The sequence below is a fragment of the Aedes albopictus genome, chromosome 2 (assembly GCF_035046485.1).
Source record: "Aedes albopictus strain Foshan chromosome 2, AalbF5, whole genome shotgun sequence".
Lineage (NCBI taxonomy): Eukaryota > Metazoa > Arthropoda > Insecta > Diptera > Culicidae > Aedes > Aedes albopictus.
Genome location: NC_085137.1, coordinates 405,938,635 through 405,953,693, shown reverse-complemented (window position 1 = coordinate 405,953,693; position 15,059 = coordinate 405,938,635). Strand labels below are relative to the sequence as shown.

The 15,059-nt window shown below is 38.4% G+C and overlaps 1 long non-coding RNA gene across 1 annotated transcript in view; it reads right to left on the bottom strand.

The window, feature by feature from the left end:
• LOC115268478 (uncharacterized) overlaps positions 1-14,803 on the bottom strand; it is a 200,937-nt gene extending 186,134 nt beyond the window's left edge. The window contains exons 1-2 of the long non-coding RNA XR_003898303.2: positions 14,660-14,803; positions 5,028-5,581 (exon numbers count right to left, since the gene is read on the bottom strand). This is a non-coding gene — a long non-coding RNA (uncharacterized LOC115268478). The remainder of the gene's footprint in view (positions 1-5,027; positions 5,582-14,659) is intronic.
• Between the last annotated feature and the right edge of the window lie 256 nt (positions 14,804-15,059).

Here is a 15,059-nt window from a genome sequence, read left to right as displayed (position 1 = left end):
GTACTAGACACTGAAGATGACCTAACAGTTGAGGTCGAACTACGTATCTGACAAAGATTGCAAAATCTTAGTGGAAATAAAAAAAACAAGACACGGATAACGTTTTCAGCTTTCGGCTGTACAGACTGTTTTAAAACTTAACATGAGACAACGGACAACGGAGCATGCACCAGTGGAAACGGGGAAGAAACTATTCTCACGAAAAGTTTCAACGCCCGAAGCGGGAATCGAACCCTCACCCCGTAGCATGGTGCGATTATAAGCTTGGTGACCCTAACCGCACGGCTACGAGGCTCCACCAGAAACAGTACTTAACTCGATTTTCTTTTTACTTAGTTTTAGATATGTTCATGTTACATTGTTGTTAATGCTGAGAAAAAATTTAACTAAATTTACAGATAAAATAAAAATTGAAAATGTAGAACAAGATTACAAAGACATCAATGTTTTGGAAATGTCAGAGAGTATAAAAAACAACAAACAGTGATGTGCAAAGTGAGGAAATATTGACGCAATTTGAGGTTTCGATACAACTGTTTATAAGAACTGTTATTGGTTCTTCTGTGCTTCATTTAGGAATCATTGGATGATATTGATACATTTTGATTACATTTTTAAGAACTGTTATTGGTTCTTCTGTGCTTCATTTAGGAATCATTGGATGATATTGATACATTTTGATTGCTTAATAGTTATAATACATGGAAGATGGTTGGAAGGTATCGAGTATACGGGTTACTTTTGTAATTCAACTCTAATGGATAGTTTCCACTTTGTGAGTACAGTGCAGTGTTTTTTTCAGTTTTCTGGCTAGTCGTTTTGATCACTATTCCTTTTTTGTTTCGCTTTTATCACGCTTTAAGAACAAGTGACATTTCTCCCCATACTGGAATCTGTTGTCAAACTCACTTTGCAAAAAAATGGAATTTTACTAGGGAAAAAAAGAAACTTTATTTTATGCAATCATAACATTGAAACCATTAAAATGCATAAAGTTTTCATCAAGACCAAAGTGTTTTATAAAAAAAATCTACAAATAACCCAGACGAACATAGGAAAATCACTGCACGAGACTACTATTATTGAAATTCATCAGGATACTTGCTAATTTATTTGTTTCCAATATATTTTAGGCTTATACTATAAGATATCATTCACATTGACATATATTAAGTATGCGTTGCATTCGGTAGGGTAAATTCTTAATAAAAACTTGTGATGTTTTGAAAAAGATTTTAATAAAATTTGTATAATTTTCCTTGAACAAATTATTGTTTGATTAAGTCAAATTGTTATGACATTCAAATTGCTTATCATGACTATTTAATATCGTGTTATCACGCTGTTTCATCTTACCCCGGTGTACCTTATTTTAAACCAAATGTTGAATAATCATTTTTGAATACATTAACATAATACGGCAACGCCAATCTCATGTATTATTTTAGTATTTGAGGCTCAACAGGTGAGACTACTCACTGAACGAAATCCACAGTCCTTGAAAATTTTAAGATTTTGTATGGACAAAAGTCCTCAACAGATCAGAGGCAAAACTTTTACAAATAAGTTACACACGCTCAGTGTAGTCGACTCATACTTTTTGGCAAATAACCATGTGGATGTGGTTTGACATGCAAAGTATGTGCAACTAATACCCGCCATTTCAGGCAAATTAGCACATGAAAAATATGTGCTGCAAAGGGTATAAATCACATGTGTATGGTGCTTCCTCAAATGTATGAGTCGCACTAATGGGAAGTATTTGTTTACCTCCATTACGAATACTTATGTACCAGACATATGGAAGGAATGTAGAGTTTTATGATGTTTGACTTTCGGCAGACTGCGGTGGGCTGGACACATGAAACGAACGCCAAACAAATTTAAACTCGTTGTAAAGAATTTTGCATTCGTTTCTCTCTAAATAGTTTCAAATTTATTATTAGAAAGGGGACTTTTTCTAGCGGAGTTTAGGTACATCAGATTTGCGTAATACACCATATTATATGAGAAAAGTGGTAAAATATTAAAATCGAATTTATTTTCATTTTCCCCGATGAAAGATTTTGTAACCTCCTGAATCTTAATCTACACAGCTAAGGCTAACTTATGACGAAAAAAGATTTTAGGTTCATGAAAGTGCGATAATAATCCTGTTTCAACACACCGTGCACCGCAATATGTTTTTGCTTACACACCATATGCGAAAATGAGTGTAAAGGAGGTCAACGACAAAACTTTCCAAAGGGTCACAGGAAAAATCTCCAAGATTCTCGCCGGCGAAAGGGATGCTACACTGAAAGACGGCATGCGGTTTAATTTACTATTCCACAAAGTCAATTTGAATTCACAACGCCACTAAATTTGTGCAGACTCAAAAAAATATATATATGAACCAGGGGCAAGACAGATATAACGAGAGTAAATCTTCTTTCTGAATGTTGCTCTGATTTTCACAAAGTGTTGTCTTATACCAGAAGAATCTAGAGCAGTCTTGCCCTATTTCCGCATTTTGGGACGTTTCTGAATGGATTCGAACAAAAAAAAGTTAATCAGCATTCCTCAGAATTGCTCCGGTTTGCACAGTTTCTTGTCCCCAGTATATGAACGACTTTTTCAGAAAGCTGTCATGCATGAAAGGAATTTGCGATGTATATTCACTAACATCTCTTTCAAAAACTCAGAAGCAATTCAATTAATATACCTGAGAAGGAAACTATCAATAATCTCACAAGTTGTTTAACAGTAATCTTACTGAAAAATTACTGTTGATGTTCAAATGTTTTTTTAACTCTTAAAAAATGCCCAGGAAACTTGGAAAACTCGAAAAAATTAAATCAACAAAAATCAATTAAAACCAACATAAAAAAAAACTTATTAGAAATTATTCAGGGGTATACGCAGTGAATCTGCTCAGGACCTCACTCAGCAATCTGGAAGTTCTTGTCCGAATATTTCCAAGAATTGTTTCACTCGTGGTACGTAAGCTCCGATTAAAAAAAATCAAGCCCTTTTCATAATGCCCTGAGCAAACCCCTGTATATGAAGCAAGGAAGTCACTGTAGAAGATATGACTGGGTTTTTTCACAAATTTAAAATTGCATTTTTGACAATGATGACACCGTGAAGGAATCCTTTCCTAAAAAGTGCACCGCGGCCCAGAAGGTCTGAAACCCCCTGATCTAAATCATATCACAAATCGTACAAAAAATTACCGTATGTTCGGTAAATCTACCGAATTACTGGTTATGTTTACCGAACGTTCGGAAAAAAATAACTGATTTTTGATGAGTTTGTACTGCATTTGTGTAATCCAAACTTTTACCGAAAATAGCGAGGAAAATAGAACTATCGAGCAAGGGTCTTTTAAATAAATGTGCTTATTTCTTGCTTAACCCTTATGTGGCCGACAGGGTACCCAGCACCCATTTAAAATACACGGTGTAGAAAAAAGCAAAAAGTTTGTCGGACACATAACGGTTAATTCATATCTGGTCCAATCTTATATAGAATGTACTTAAACTTATCATTATCAACATGATCACATGTTTCTATAACATATTATGTTAAAAACAGAACTGCACATAGTTAAAGATTGTTATAGTCTGCACGTGTGTCTGAGCAACTTACGTGAGCCAACTAATGAATAAATTTTGGTAATGATTGTAATTTAACTTTAATGTAAGTTTTAATAGAGGAAGCTTTGGCTAACGTTAGGCCTGTAGAATCGGTCTAAATTGAATCCACAAGTCAAAACATAAATCTCTACGCATTAGATCAGCGGACAATGCCATAGATCGAACATCCAAGTCCCAAAAGTAATCATACAAGATTCAGTTTGTTCACCTCACCGACGATCGCCCATGGAAAAAAAATCCGTATAACAAAAAAACCCTCATGTGTGCGCGATCGTAAGTTACCACACAGAAGAGTAGATAATCAGCAATCTTCCCTTAAACCACACGCATCAAGCAAACAAAGGACTGGCTGTTGAAGTCACCTAAGTGGCTCCCATCTACTATACGAACGGGGAACAACACACAGTACAGTGACTTCAATTGTTTAGCCACAAGCAGCAACAGTCAGTCAGCAGCAGCTAGTCAGCACGACCACACACATATTCAAATTAACTCTCGAAGTCACTCGAAAAGTGAAACAATTTCCTTTGCTGGCTGCAGCAGCACTCTCAGTGCACAACGGGTCAGATCATGAAATTTGAGGGGAAAAATTATAGTTTACTTGGACTTAAACTCAAGCAAGTGACAAAAAATCATTTTCGAATAAATAAGGTTCAAAATTTTTCATAAATGTTTCATCCCATACAAAATGTATGGAATTCAAAAATCGACTCAATTTTCTCTGATTTTTTTGTATTTTTTTTAATCATCGTGAAACAATCTTAAAAAAGTTCCAAAAAGCTTGAAATTTGAAGATTTTTTTCATATGCTCAACTCAAAATTTACAAAACATATACAAGTCGGACTCGATAAACCAGAGTAACGGTCTGAAGCTTCCCAAAAAAATATCTGGCGAACGGAAACTCTGCAGAAAGATGAACTTTTGGCTGAAGATGGTTGGTCAAGTTGTCAGAATTGGAGCTTTATAAAGTTTTTCTTACGCCACACATTTTAATAGTTATTTGTAAATTAATTAAAGAGGATCTCTCTAGAACACCGTTTGAACTTCAGCGGGACCACATTCATTGCAAAATGTGTCAAAGAAGTTCATATTTTTAGTTACAATAAGGCCGAAGACATTCTTCTCATAGATGTTATTGTGAGCTTTTTTTCACAATTTTGTGATCTTACCCAATGTGCAATAATGCAATGGGTTGGATCGCGCGAAGGTTTTTTTAGGGTTTAGCAGGCCATGCAAGGCGACAGTCGTCGTCGGTCGCCGCAGTCACGACTCACGACCGAGATGATGACAAATTTCCTTAAAGTACGAGCTCAAGTGAAACGGCAACGACGACGGAAAAGGTGTAAAAGACATCACAGTAGGCATTATTGGAGATATGGATACGTTACCTAACTTCGGCGAACTTTCAAACACACAACACGTCACCCTCTCCGGTGGTTTGGCTTGCTGCGATTGCTGCTTGTGCTACTGGCTGAGCGCTGTAGTGCCCGTGTGTGCTCGATGCGCGCGGGTGAGTGATGTGAGCGACAGGTAACTCGCGCACACCGTAATTTCCTCGCGCTGATGTGTGTGGTGCACACGTGTGTATGTGCACGATCGATGGTATGTGGGGTCCCCAACAACACTGACACTGGCTGGCTGCTTGATTGCTTCTTCTGTTGTGGTTGCTGGCCAGACACTCTTCACTTTTTGTATATCTCTATGAAAAGCTCTGTATAGAGGACCTTAATCCACAGCACACTACTGCACCAGGCGAACAATTCGCGCACCAATTTGAGCACTTTGGAGTCGGAAACTTTGCACAACTTTCACACACAATTTTCTCCCGAGAGCACTAGTGCACATGCACACCACACTGGCCTACTGCGCGATCACCGCGACAAAACGATCACTCGCTGAAAATGACGTTTTGAAATCGCACTCTCGATACCTGTTGGTTACCCTGGAAACGATGGAAAAGATGGCTCACTATATAGATACGACGACGATCGACAATCGACAGACGGCAACGACGCAACAACTCGATCGATAGGTAGACGCAAAACTAGATTCCACCAGCAGAGTCCGACGACGACGACGACGATGAGAAGGTTTCCTCTTCGGTGCTCGTGGTTTTTCCTCCTATTACTAGATATTTGCCCTATACACTAAATACTTGTTTTTTCCCCGCCTCTACAATACTCCACCGAACTTCTGTATAGTCTCAGTCCCCGTATAATCTTTTGTGGTTGTCTCGCGCGCACAGTCGCGCAGCCACACTACCATACCGTAAGCTGTACAGTGACCAACGAGATTGTGGCTACTTGCTTGGAGAAAAAAAGCAGGCTAAATCGTTATATTATTATTAACGTTGAACAATTCGTCATTGAAATCATTGTCATCATCAAACATTTGAAAGCAGTTTTTTCGTTCAAAACAAAAGTTATTGCTATGAAAATATATTCACTGTACTCCACATGAGGAATAGAATGCAGTGAATATATTTTCATGATCCTTGTTTTGATTTGCAGCGAGAAAACTGTTTTTATTTTTCGAAAAATGATGAAGGACGCTTGAGCCCTAATGGCTTTTTTTTTTCAGACCAAATACTCAATTGTAATATGTTCTAAAAGGATCTTTTAAATAAATTCATTGTATTGATTAACAAAAAATCCAAAAGCTCAACAAAACACATATTTACAAAGCGTACAATTCTTATTCTGCAAAATTTTGACTAAGTGTTTTACATATGTTGAACACTGCACAGTGGTCCACGAACCAGATTTACGAGGAAAGATGCATTCATCGCCTTCAAATGAGTTTTTAGGCAAATATGGTCTTCTACAAAGTTGTCCCTAATGATAAGGCTCTTTTTCAAATGTGCATGAAAATTAGGGTGGTCCATATTTTCAAAGAAATTGGAAACCAAACTTTTATATTTGCAAGAATAACTATATCCATTCTTCGGAAAAGTTGTAGATCTATCAATTTTGAGCAAGTTTGCTAAAGACACTTTTTATGTAGCTTTAAAATTGACCGATCTAGAGGTATTTTTCTGAATAAGCTTAGGGTGGTTCAAGAAAAACCGATTTTCTGACGTTAACTTTTTCTGTTTCGATTTTTCATCAAAGTCGCCTAAGAAACACTTGTAGAGCATTTGAAGACGCGTCGTGCGTTCGTGCGCTGAGATGGTCGTTATCTCTTTTGGTTCAAAAGTTACAGGCGTTTTTCTTAAAAAAAATCATATATTTTTAAAAAGTTGTTATGACGGGTTGGGGCAAACATAGAAAATATCTTTTGCCCGCATTTAAAAGAAGAAATGTTGTTATAAAACATATCAAAAAATTAAAGGGGTGTTATTTTTGTAACTCAAGTGAAAAATACTTGAAAAGTGCCTATTTTTTCTATAAAATCATTAATATCTTTTGAACGGAATGACGTAGCAACATTCTCAGCGCACGAAAATGCGCGTTTTTAGAAGCTCTAAAAGTGGTTCTAAGGCGACTTTGACGAGAAATTTGAAACAAAAAAGATAAAGCAATAAAACGATTTGTTCTAGCGTCACCCTATGAAAACTATGGGAAAATGCTCCAAATTTGGTCAAAACAGTTCAAACGCTTGCTTGCTAAGACAGGAACTTTTGAAGTTGTATAGATCTCGAGTGACTGATAAAAATAAATACATACGATAACTAAGTCTTAAAAAAATACACTCACTATTGAAAACAACATTTTGCCACTGAAAAAGGATGCATGATCCATACATATCGTTGTTGCCAAAAGGGAAATAAAAATCTTTGAGAGTGTTTAGAGATATTTTTTAAAGTTTTTTTTGTGCTTGTTGCTATGGATGGGGTGATTCAAGGGGGAGTCGCTGAGCACATCTTTACTTGCGCCAATTATTTTCAGTGTGCCACCGGGTATTGAATTGTGCCTCAGTGTGCCCCGAAGTGCCACTGCTTGATGATTCAGATTTTGCTTGGCAACTACCAAGACAACCAAGTGTTTGTTTTCATTTTGCAGGTCAAATGCACATGGTTGCCTAGTTTTTTCACCCAAAATCAAGTGTCAAAATTGTGCCTCTCAGAGTGCCTCGGTGTGCCACACAGCGTATAAGACGGTGTGCTTGGCACCTTCTGGCACAATGGTCCAAGCGACTAGCCCCTTGGGATGATTCAACTGCCTAATATTAATGTGTGCAAAACCAAATAGGGTATTGGTTCCATTTTCAACCTAAGATAAACAAAGGATTGAAGCGCTGTTTATTTTGTTTCTAATTTTTGTATTTTTTGTAAGAAGTGAGCACGCAAAAAAACAAAAAGAACGGGACCAATCGGTGGCAAAATAGCTTGTTTTCAAATAGGATGAATTTGGGAGCGTGAGATTACTTATGGCACTCGGACCCTATATTAGGATGCAAATTATTTTTAAAAAGTTATTGTAAATTTAAAATTTTAGATGAAATTGCATGAAAATAAAAAAAAACTACTAGTTTGAGCCAAAAATATTGAAATTTAGAGGTAGCACAAACGCCTCTACGTTGAATTTGAATTTGCGAAAAATAAAAAAACGATTTCAGTTTTGATTGTCATATTTTCAACTTATTTCCAATATTTTGTATGGTTCTCTTTGAAATTGATTTTAGAATTAACTTCAGGAATATTTTTTTTTTTTGCAAAATCAGGTAATACCTACGCTTTTTGCACCATTTCATTGCAGAAATGGAGAATTTACCATCTCATTATACAAACATTCAAGTCATTTCTGCAAATCTACTAATTCACTGATAGTGTCCTTTTGAAATCTCTCTTGGCAACCGCCGAACAAAGACGCAAACGCTAAACTGTCATTCCCATAGGAGAATTACCAAAGGCCCGAAAAATCAGCTGATTTTAGACGTCAAATGAAAAGGTCTATGCTAATATACGGTGGCGCCTTTGTTTACATGTGGCGAATGCTGGAAAAGTTCGCTTCATTGATCCTTTGCACTTGGACGACGTAGGCCCGCTTCAAGTCGAGCTGAATAGGGTATTGTACCATTTGGGCAGGTGTACCTATTTTGGGCACTTGCTGCTATAACTAAGTCAATTTCAAACCGATTGATTTGAATTTTAGTACAGAGTTAGATACTGTACGTGCCTAACTCTATACAAAATTTCAAATCAATCGGTTTGAAATTGACTTAGTCATAGCGACAGGTGCCCAAAATAGGTACACCTGCCCAAATGGTACAAGACCCTATATATGCATATTCTCCATATTCTCGTGATACCGGGACCTGGGGATCGTAGCAAGCTGTGCGTGTGAGCAGCGGTGCTAATGCGGTGCTAATTCTTCCGCAAATTTTGTATCGAAAAGAACTTACAAATTGATACTGGGATAATTCGCGATTGTTGTGAGGGTTTGTCTTATTCCCATCGGGCTGCCGGAGTTCGGCTTCATTTTTGCATGATCTCCGTGTAATTGTTAATTATAGTGCTCCAGTATGTCCAGGAGACGCAAATGGAAGTCAACAATTTCATTTCGAGAGTACTGGAATTCGTTTGGTTTGTATACCGGCCATACGCGCCAACTTGTGACGTAGTTGGGGGGGCGAGGCCTCTCAAAATCAACCAAATTCGTAAAATTTCGACGCAGTTCATCTAGTTTAGGAATATTTACGTGAAAACTAGTGCATTGACCTAAAAAAAGTTGAATTTTGTCCAATTTTGGAGAGCTTCGCCCCCCCAACTACGTCACAAGTTGGCGCCTATGATACCGGCCCATATTTTTATAACTTAACCATTTTATGATTATATCGGTCTTTTTCTACTCGGAGTATAGGGAGTAGAGATCAAAGTGGATAATGAAATGATATATATGATAGTATTCACTAGGTTACGAACAAGTATGGAAATTTTTATAGAAGGTGAAATTAGGCAAGTAGGCCATGTATTGAACGAATACATCGAATGCGTGAAACTTCTGCCATACGACCTGTGCTTTTAAACAGATCGACTTGGTTGGTAGTTCATATCACCTTTCCAAGACTGGCAAAAGTTTCAGGCACCCGATGTAGTTTCAATTTGCAAAAACAATCTCGTCAAGGAAGTTTCTAAACAGTACAACTGATTTACAGACGAAATTGTATAGCTTCAAATGCGGGAGAGTACTACCAGCGGCGTCATGGTCGCATTCTTTTCCGCAGTCAAGTTCGTCCTTTTCGGTGTAACACACTAAATATAATTTACACAAAAGGCAATTTACACGTTAAAAAATACACGGTAATGAATATTATTTGGTACCGGACTGGACACACAAAATTTAATGATTTTCGTTAGTACATCGCGGTCTTGATTTTTTTTATCTGTATTAACGAGATTTTTAGCCCTGGGCTAGTTCATCTCGGGACCCACGCTTTACTTCCCTTCCGAAGGAAGAACTCACATTTTGCGAGTTTGTCGGGAGTGGGATTCGATCCCAGGTCCTCGGCGTGATAGTCACGTGCATTAACCATCACACCAGGTCCGCTTCACTGGTCTTGAAATTAATCTATGGAACTACAATGCGAATGTACTTGCCCTATCGCGAAACTGTTAAGCAAGGCAGGAAGTGAAACGCTCATGTATACGGCCTTAAAGAACATGGGCGAACTTCCTAGCCGATGGAGGCTAGCAAACCACTAATACGGACGATGTTCGACTTCTTTATATTCACGTCACCTTAGCGGGACTAAAATTAGTGCTTCGATGCCCATGAAAGGCACGTGTGGACAGTTCACACAGGATCGAGTAATTTAGATACCTTTTTCAAGTTTCGACCACGCCACCTACATCTCGGCATAATCCGCCAAGAGTTCGACGGATTACCCGTGTCAATACCAATCGATAGGCTCCAGAGGCACCTGTAGCCCCTATAGCCACAGCTGTAAAGACATTGGTATCCAATACCAACCGCCGAAGCCGACGGATTCGATTCCCGGTCGGTTCAGGAACTTTTCGTAAAAAGGAAATTTCCTTGACTTTCTTTGGCATAGAGTAAATTCGTGCCACACAATATACACACGCAAAATGGTCGTGAGACGAGTTATAGATAAATTTATGACTTTTTTCATCGACTTTTAGGGATAAATATCTTTCTTAGGGGCAAAAAGGTGCAGCTGAGGAAACCCTTATCAGAAACTACATCTAAGGAGCTTTCAAATAAGGGTTTTTTGTCCGTCCACGATCGCCTACTAAGGACATATAACCAGAATAAAAAATAATGTCCATATTACGATTCAACTGTATTCAAATCTACGTTGGTTGACAGTAAAATACATGGCTACTATGATCAAATAATATATAGCCTTCTCTAAGCTAATTTGCACAACAGTCCTGATTGTTTTGAATACCAAATTTGTTCCACTGCCTTTTTAAACAATTTCCACTATTTAGTACAAATCCTATTCATTGAATAAAATATTAAGATTTATCGGGGTTTCATACGCTCTCACAAAGCCAAACAACTCACGAGTTCTTCTGGAAAGCAATTTGAAATTTTATAAGGAGAAAGCCAACACAATGAACTTTTATTAAGATAAGACGAAAGTGTATATTTAATCATAGTAGCCATGGATTTTTCTGTCAAAGTAGATTTGATTGTAATTAAATCATAAATAGTAGGGACATTTTTGCGTGTTTTATTGAAACATACAACTTTGCACAACATTGTATGGTTCTAAAAATTCAACGAATGTTTTTGGGGTTAAGTTCCAAACACAAGCCTCTATCTCCATTGGTGTGAAAATTACAACATTGACGTCTTCATGAAAGTTGTTTGGAATCAAAAATGCTACAACTTTGCTGAAGACGTCAACCCTCTATCTTAACAACTAAAATAAAAGTATCTCACTTTTAGGGGGATTGATCCGAAAGCTCCAACTATCGAAAGATGGCGCTGGTCATTCCCATCAACTTTGCCGAAGACATCATTGCGCTATTTCCTCAATCCTACGAACTATTGAGAGCGTGAAAATGGGAAAATAAACCATTGTGCATTGGTTACAGAGATTAAGGGGTCGTCCATAAATGACGTAGCATTTTAGGGGGAGGGGGTCTCTGTTGTCGTAGTAGCAATCGGCTGCGATACACACCTAGTTACAGCACCTTGTGACCCTAGGTAACCAGTTTGTTTGTTACAGTAAAAAACTTATTCCCAAACCAGAACTCCTACAAGCTAATCGTATCTATATATAAAAATGAGTTTGAAGTTCCTTTGAGGAAACAAAACTCAAGAACGGATGAACCGATCAGCACGACTCTTGCACGATTCGGTTCGTATTCGGGGTGGCTATGTTTATATGTACAAAAAGTTACGAAAATCAAACTAGAAAAGTAACAAAATTGATAAAGTACTGATTTTTCATGAGCTGGGAAGAAAATCGACACGACCGAAATGAAATCAATCTAGAGTGCGGTGCATTTTTGAGCTCAACAGTTGTCAAACCACCACAAGACGGCAAGACAAAGTTTGCCGGGACAGCTAGTTTTTAATAAAGCTCTTATTACTTGTTCAAGTCTGCCCAAGTTATTCCTGTGCTCAAACCCGAAACTCAACAGTCTCTGAATATGCTACGAGTCATATATTAGGTATGGGAAAATAGACTACGAGGGGGATGTCGAAATTCGTTAAAAAAATGCTACGTCATTTATGGACGACCCATAAGATGTATGAAGTAACCAACTTTACCTAAAAATCGATTTGAAAATATCAGCCTTGTATAGAAAGTTAAAAAAATCACTTAACTGTAATTTTTCCATCACGTTTTCGAACTAAAGACATGATTCCACATTAAAAATGATCATCAGCTTACCGAGTTCAAAAATGCTGTAAACTAGTGTTACCAATGACGTATCACTTAGAACAAATTCCTTTAAAAATCATCGCTCAGTTGTACTAGCATCAGCTGGTGACGATATTGCGCGAAGCACTTAACTTCACAAAATCGTCAACAGCAGGCACTAGTATAAAACGTTAAACGCGAACAAAAACGATGCGCACGCCTCTGGTTTTGTAAGTAACAACTGCGGGAATTTAAAATGATCGTTAAACCAATGGGCGATGGCAATTTTGTCAGTGTTACGTCCGTTTGTCTGTGATATAACTTCTATTAATAGGCCGTAAAATATGCAATTCCTAAACTAAATGTACTAATACTCTCTCGGATCACAAAAATTTACAATGCTACGAAACACCACAGAGAACAGACATCCAAGTCCAGTACCAGTAACAAAGCTGTGTAAGGAATTTAACGGTCATTTGAAGTGGCAACTTCGTGGTGGCGCTGCTGTCACAAAGTTCCCACGCTGTTGTCGGTGGTGAATATAAAACTTATCTAGATATGCGTACTCACCACTGACTGTGGCAATTTGCCGCATAGGTGACGCTAGTATTATCAACGCTAAAAAAAATGAATCCATACACAGCATTCGAGAAAATTTTCTATACGCTTGGATGTCTGTTCTCTGTGGAAACACTGTGATAAAGTCACCAGCCATTAAATCATTAAATTCAAATTTTGAATTTTAGTCTTCATGAATGACTTGGAATACTAATGGAGGTGTATGGTAGCCTTTGCGCATAAGTGCGGTTACATACTCAGCGAGAGCCCAAAACATTCTAACTTCGAAAACTCACAACTCAAAAACGATCATTGCATAAGATATATCTGGTCTTTTTTTTTACAGAATATGTAGCAATGTCTAAACTTTTAAGGAAAAATAAAAATAATCAAAGTCATGAACACCAGAGAAAACAAATACAATAAATGATTTTCACTGAATAAATGAAAAAGAATGTTCACTATAAGGTGTATCTCCTATTTCGCGGGTCACTGTACAGGGGAGCTGATAGCCGTGCTAAAACGCGAGGCTTTTGATCTGCGTTCTCTTTCCGTCCATCCACCACTGCCACTGGGTAAACCTTTTTTTCTGACTCTTTCGATCTGCGCTCTTTTTGTGCGGCCCAGCCAGGTTGATCTATACACACACCTCTCGCTCTCCTACACACCGAGACACCGCGCACAACCGACGACGATCGCCACCATACGGAGGTAGGTTGGTATAATGCGAACTTTTATAATGATACTTCAGGATTGGAATGATGATTTAACCATAGGGTAAAAATGGCTAGTGACTACTGTAAGCTTTTTTTTCTTTGAGCCTCGAACTCGAACGAACTAGGAACTGGAAGCGAAAATCTACAATTTTAGACGGGCAAACCTCGATCACGGCCAAAAGTTCCCCAATGTCGAAGAATGACTACGCAACACTGGGCACTGAGGCCGAAAAAAAAACAAAAAAGAAACAATCCAACATCAGCTGAAAACAAAAAGCTTGAATATCGAAATTGACCGCCACGGAGAGGTTTTGGATGTTTTGTAAAAAAGTTTCTAAATTCATAGATATGAACCAGAAAGAACTGTCCCTTTAATACAAATTCTGCTTTGTTACAATATGATGATGTTTAATGTGCCAAAAATAAGCAGGCCATAGAGTAGGCCATGCCACTCAAAGCGGAAATTCGACAGGGCTGCTATGTCGAAGAGAAACTTTATTTTTCTTGAAATTTTATCAAAGGACATTTAGCTCGAATTTTCCAAACAATTTTCTTACGAACAATGATTAAAAACACCCCCGATTCCTACGAAAATCGCGAAACGGAACTCTTTCCTTTCAACACTAATCCACACACATAAATAAACAGAAAAATGCATCAAATCGAACGCAGAGTCACAAAAAAAATAACCACCAATCAAAAAATCAAACCCGCAGCACAAACAGTAGGTACACTGGATGATGGTACTACCAAAGTCTAGTAGCCTAGGTCGTCGTCGTCATCGGCACGGCACTATAGTGGAGAGAGGCAACCTCCCCGCGTACAACAAACACCGCGATCACTCCGACTTGTAAAGTTGCTGGAATAATCCACTCCACGCACAGCAGATCCAACTATAACTAAAGATAGGTGGTAGGTAGGACAGACGAGAAACGACGACAACACTCAACTATGATGCTACTCACAATAAAGTGAAACGGCGCGGAGAAGCACACTCGTTCAGCTGTACATTGGCACTGAGGGGCTGGCTGGACGGACAACTGATCGCAACCTGCTGGCTGCTGCTGTTGATCAGCTCGAGCTTAGTGAGTTCCCCGTTGTTGTTCAGCATCAGTCACCGTGTTCAGTTCGGCTTAGCCGCGAACGATGGCGATGACGACGACTGCGACGAGAGTGTGGTGGCTCCAAATACAGCGATCAATCCATGTGGGGCACTACTGGAATGATAGGTTCCAGCGGCGATCATCACAGTGATCTCGCCATTGAAAGGTAAGGAAACGCACGATAGTTTGTAACGTACTACGGGACTTCAACTACACGTGGTTCAGCAGACACGAACCGGCTCACTTCTGATAAATGTACTAG